This window comes from Leptonotus elevatus, chromosome 12 (assembly GCF_054856555.1).
Source record: "Leptonotus elevatus isolate MCC_2025b chromosome 12, RoL_Lele_1.0, whole genome shotgun sequence".
Taxonomy (NCBI): domain Eukaryota; kingdom Metazoa; phylum Chordata; class Actinopteri; order Syngnathiformes; family Syngnathidae; genus Leptonotus; species Leptonotus elevatus.
In genome coordinates, this window is record NC_141250.1 from 13,430,314 (window position 1) to 13,436,622 (window position 6,309).

Genomic DNA, 6,309 nt, shown 5'->3' on the forward strand with positions numbered 1-6,309 from the left:
TTGTGCCATATATTTCCTAAATATATTAATTTGTTTGTGAACGGGTTAATGAGTGGCATTGAATTTTGGCATTTTGAAGTTCAGTTTATTGACTCGCATTGGGGAGTCAATGACACATTCAATATGGCGGACGCTCTTACGTTTCCCAGCAACGGGACTGCAATTTTACTCACAAATTATTTGACCACGTTTAATAATTTAAAATGCACTACAAAACCTTCTCCTATACTGGATATACTGTAGGTACTGAATTAATATGGTGACATAGTTGTCAAATATTACACTTGTAAAAGACCAAAAGCCATCACATTAGTGACTTACCCTCCATGGGCACAAGATGGCGCTGTAGTAACGCTGATCACAGATAATACATAACATGATAACACAACCACAAACTCATTCAGATAATAAGTAGATGTGAGAGAACTCAAACGGGGATCCACATTGCCACATGCTCTATGGTTAATCAATAAAGACGACGCCATTTCTTACGTGCTGTCATTGCCGATCAATGAGGGTGGCGAATGCCTGGATCAATTCAGCGATTTATCAATAAGCAAGATGGCGTTGGGATGACACATCAGCCTCTTTCTGATGGTTCATTGTCATACTGTGAATGCTGTATTCTGTGACGTGGGGTAAAAACAACCGTGAGCCATTCGGGAAATCACACCAAAGTAATATAGAAAGTAGTTGTGACAGTAATAGTGACGCATCAATCTGTCAAGGCTTCACATATTACCCTCCAACTTTGTAGTTTACTCTTTCATTGGAATCCCCTCAATTAGTTTCAGAGAAAAGCAGCCAGCATATATTAATAATTCAATTTATATGTCTGTGTTTCACCTTTATTACAGCTGCATTTCATCATACGTTTTACTACCAATGATTGGACTTGAAAAATGGTTGCAGCTCCTGATGTTAGAAGATCTGTGGCCGGGTGTGGCTGTTTTTCACCATTCCCGGTCCTCAAGCTCGGCAGCAGGGTGCATTTATCTTTTTTTTTTTTAATCAGGATGAACTCTTCAGAGTATTCATTCTTCTCTCATGTTTTCTAAAAGTATATACAACGTTTCCCATGTAAGGTTCTGGAACTAAAACACTAAGGGGACATATTATGGCATTTTCTTTTTAGCCTACGTGCAGGAGTGTATTTTTCCTGAAATGGAAATTTTCATCCAAATTCCTGTTTGATATCAGGCCGTAGTACGGTGAAAACAATTACAAACCACACAGATTGTTCCAGTAGTCAAACGACATCTCATCGCATTTTAAAATCAAGAATAATCCTCACTAATGAAATTCACTTCCCTTATTTCTGTCATATGTCATACAACCTAAAGCTGGTCCACCAGCACTCTTCTTCTTTTTTCAACCCATAGGTGGCACTATTGAATAGCACAGAAGCTCAGAATCATGTTGTGATAATAATTTCTTCAATATTTTCAGTTTTCTGTGTAAAATGAAAGGGCGCTTTTAAGGTCCTTTTTTTTTTATGCACATCTGGCATGGAAATGCGTAAAATGTGTCTCAAAGTATCAAAACTTTTCTTAAACTGACACACCATGATTCAGTCAAATCAGTTCAGATTTCAAAGGCAAAATAATATCCTAAATTTTATGCTAAAGATTTCTTGTTCTTGAAAGCAAGCTGTATGGTATTATATTAGAATTTTAAAATACGTACTGTATTTAATTTGGTCCAAATAAACATGATGGTAATAATAATGCTGCGTATAATTCAGCAGCGTGTTTATTCTTGAAGTTGTGGTGGCTTAAGGTTCTATAGAGCATCACTGTATTATACTGTGAGATGTTTCTATTCCTTTATTACCTTATTTAGGCTACATGAGAGGGTTTATGTTCTACATCACTGAAAAAAGTGCAATGCTAAGTGAATGATTGTTATTCCAGACGTTTAAATTTTTTTAAATCTCATTTGATTGTGTCTGACCTAATTTTGTGGTATGAGACATTTAAGAGGGGGTGGTCATTTACTGTATGTGCCGTTTTTGACCCAAGCGCTACTACAGGAAGTGTGTCACTTTTAATTTGTGCTGCATTTTATATTCCCGACATGAGGTAGAGCTAAGTGCCTGGCTCCACTCCACAAAGGACAGAATGCAAATTCCACCTTAATGACTTCATGGTATTCCGCTGATGAAGTTGTTTTTGTTGGAAAGCACAGTAAACATGACAGTAGAATATGGAAAAGTTCATTTCAGTTGCTGAATTCAAAAAGTCAAATTCAAATATCATATAGATTCATCAAACCCATAGAAAAATCATTCTCAGAAGGCCATGTACTACCTTTTTTCTATATCACAAAATATTTTGATTCTCTTTGACTGTGAATTCTGTTTTTTTTTGCCTTGAGATTATAGAGTTTAAATTATTCCAAGGTTGCTGGGCTGGCAATAAAACACCCATAACACATACAAAATACACACACTTGGCCATGAATCTCTGGCACTCACTCACTCATGGCACACGATAATGTGGTAAATATTACAGTCAGTGCAGGCTTACAGTGCACATATACGGGACTGCAGAGGGTAGCTACGCACAACTGTATAGTTTAGTGAGCCTCCATGCATACATACGACCTGTTTAAAGTGATCATTGCATTTCTACTGCCTTATAGGCGACACAAGATTGGAGGGGGGGGGGGGGGGGGGGTGAAATGGACGGATGGAGGGAGCAAAAGGGGGAGGACGAATAAGATGTGTGGGCCATAAGCACAGATGAATATTTCATCTAGCTATGTTTATGGCCTAACTCTAAAATATTATGCCTCAGTCATGATATATCAAAGGATACGTATGCATTTTTTTTCCACTATTCAAAATAGTTACCAGGTGTTTAGGCAGCTCGTAATTATAAAATGTTGTAAATTGGGGCCACTTGTAAGTCAAAGTAGCACTGTCCAAGATTTATGGGGTCATTCACTTTCATACTTGATAGCTGGACAGACACTGCAGAGTCCAAACTATTTGTAAACAAGCCATTAAAAAGGCAGTTTTCCATGATATGTCCTCTTTAAGGAACAGGCTCGACTCCAGTAATTCTCAAATATTTTATACAAGTACCACCATAATGAGCGATATTAAAATTTTGTAGTGTGTTGTAGGCCCTAATATTCATCATAAACATGGCATATATATATATATAGTATATTTAATATATTGTGTGCCACTGTAGGATTATGCACACTGTGTTTACATGTAGGAAAATTGAAAACTGTTCTTAAATAATGATTCAATTAAAATGTATGACACAATACACATACAATTTTAATTAAAAAAAAAGACAAACATGTAAATTTAAATATTTTAATTATTGTAAATTTAAATACAACTGAACTGTATTTAACAAATATACACAAATATATATATATATTTTTTAAGTAGTGCTGCGTTTCAACATTTAATTCAGCGTTTCTTTCACATACCACTAGAGGGAGCCTGCGTATCATTAGCGTACCCTCTTTGAGAATAGCTAGACTCGAGGGACGAAACAAAGCGCAAGCATGGCGCTTTTGTAATAGAACGTCTGTGGAATAAACCGCGAGAGTGGAGATGCACAGATTGACGTGTCGCATGCGTGTTTGCATCAAGGAGAAAAATTAATAAATGGAAGGAATAATTCACACAGAGGAATGCAGGACAGGGTGTGGTGAAATAGAGATGCCGGGGTGATAAGGAGTAATGAAAAAATGCACGAGTGGGAGGGATCTGAGTGGATGGATGGCTAGTGTGAGTAATAATATGTCGTCGAGAGGGAGGGAGGGGGAGAAGGAAAGCGTGGCCGATGCAGGCTGATGTATGATGGCGGCTGCGGGTGAGAGGGATGGTGCAGAAAGCGAGATGAGAGCAAGGGGAAAAAGTCACGGCGATAAAATGGTGAAAGGACTCGTGATGCAGGATTAACTTGTGACATTAACAAATATCGTTGCGATGTAAAATACCAACAAAAAAAATGTATGGTTAGCGGAAGATCATATGTCATATGAGAAAGTTCTGCGCTCAAATTAAGACGCCACCAGTTCGAATATCATCGGGCCTTGAAGGAAAAAGTGGCTACCGATGCTTTAATGCGCTTCATGCTAACAGGTAGCATCGGTGTCGTGGTGTAATTTAACACTTTCAACAAAAGGTAGTTAAACACAAACTTTTACTGCAGCAACTCTCTGTGTTACTACAACAAAAAGCCAAAGAAGAATCTGAAAACATGCTAAAATGTTGACTTTTGTCTAGCAGAGAGGTAGACAAGCAATTTCTAGGCTACGCTAGAAACAAAAAAACCAACTTTATTTTTCTCTCTTGCGTCAAAGTTGCTGAGCACACAATGCCAACCCTGAATAACGGCAAACAAAGTAAGCAAAATGACAGTCGAGTGACGCTTAAGTGTCTTTCTGCTTAATTAATATTTCCCCGGTGCGTTGTTTAATTCTCCTCGCAGAAATTAAGTTCCGTCTATCTAACACAATGGGATTCATTAGCAGCGAAGGGATAACCACTCCCGATGCAACCACGTGCATCTTAAATAAGTCACACGTGGATGGTTACGTTCCTTCCGCGGTATCATACATCATCGTCATTAAAAACTCAAGGTAAAAAGATAAACTATATGAAAGCAGCAAGACCGACTGAAAGGTAGGTAGACGCTTTTAATCAGATTGTATTAGCCGCATATTATTTCCCAAAATGATCTGCGGGGCTGTCAAGCTGAAAAACTAAATCAGAATGACATGAATTTATCTTTGACAATTATGAAAGCACTACCCTGAGACTTATTACTTTTCAGTGATTTCCCTCTTTATCAACAGGAATTCTGATATCAGATTGCCTAAGGCAATAATCCACACACCTTTCATCACAGTCTCCTGGCATTGGCAATCTTTACTATCAGAGCGCTCACCCAGAACAGAGCCGAACCTGATATGCATTGTTGGGGAAGTGCTATAATAATGCTAGCTAATAAATGTTAGGTTGTATTTCACACAAACATAAAAACAAATATAAATAAATCACAATTTACAATCAATAATCATGCCCAAAGACATACCTACAGCCATCACTTTCCTGAAATACTTCCGTTTTTTTTCTTCTTCTTTCACTTTTACACTGTCACAAACTAACTAGTTTGCCGCCACCTAGTGGTTAACAATGGAATTACACTCAACGTAAGACCAAATAGTTATCAACTGCACAAAAAGGATCCGCAAAATCGCCGGGCACAAACCTGGAACTTATTATGATGATGCTGAGTCGTTTTGGAATCATTTTGTTTACTTTCTTTTGGGTGGGCCTCAACAAGCCAAAAAAACTCACTTGCTTTCCCCCATGGACACAAAATTGGATCATATCATAACAGTGCCTGAATATGAACAGGTAGTCAGCCATTTTTTTTCCTTCTGAATCCTATGTTGGGGCGAATTTCAGGGCTTGTACTTGACAAACTTCTACAAGGGCATTAAATTAATTAATTCTCTGTATTGTATAAAGCATTAGTAGTACTACTATTGTATACCTCCTTTTTGTAACAATTTCAAAGCTTCTATTAACCGCCATCATGCTAGGTTGCAGTTGCTGACCATGTGGCCTAACGGATAAGGCGTCTGACTTCGGATCAGAAGATTGAGGGTTCGAGTCCCTTCGTGGTTATCTTTAACTTCTAACTCAACTGCTTGGTGGTCAGGGGTGGATTTCACAACTTACTTACTGTATACTCATTTCCGTGTGTGGTTCATTGTTTGATTTGTAGTGCATAGAACACAGAACTTTTTTTCCCGATATTTTAGATTACCTTTATGTAGCTACGCGAGGGCCAACATATTGGTTACATTTAATTACAGTTACAATTTGATGGCATCCTGGCATCCCCAATTGGTGACTAAGAGCTGTTGTATCCTGTTGGCGGGACGTTTCAGAGCTGGCATGGAGTGAGAACGCGCGCGGGGAGGATTCCCACGACGGGGGCCGCTCGCGCCAACTGTCTGTGAGTAAGCAGCTGCCTCACGCGTCGTCCGTGGTTTACCTGTCACTCAGGTCGTCATAGCCATTGCAACCAAGAAACCTGCTGTCGGCGAAACAACAGTGCGAACCCCCTCAATCACTAATACTGTTAATGTAAATTTGGTCACTGGCTACTTTAATTCCTGCTAATAATCAGACAACATGAGTGGAATCTAATGTATGAAAATCAAGGTGAAGGTAATTGCTGAGTCATTGTGCCTGTACAGAAAAAGCAGTGGAAGTTTTAACCTGAGATATGTGCTTTCAAGCTTCCAATATTTTCTACTTCCAAG

At 38.6% G+C, this 6,309-nt stretch overlaps 1 non-coding gene across 1 annotated transcript; it reads left to right on the forward strand.

Moving 5' to 3' along the window:
• Nucleotides 1–5,592: 5,592 nt before the first annotated feature.
• Nucleotides 5,593–5,665, forward strand: trnar-ucg (transfer RNA arginine (anticodon UCG)). Its single transcript has one exon. It is a non-coding gene; the product is annotated as a tRNA-Arg (tRNA).
• Nucleotides 5,666–6,309: the final 644 nt, after the last annotated feature.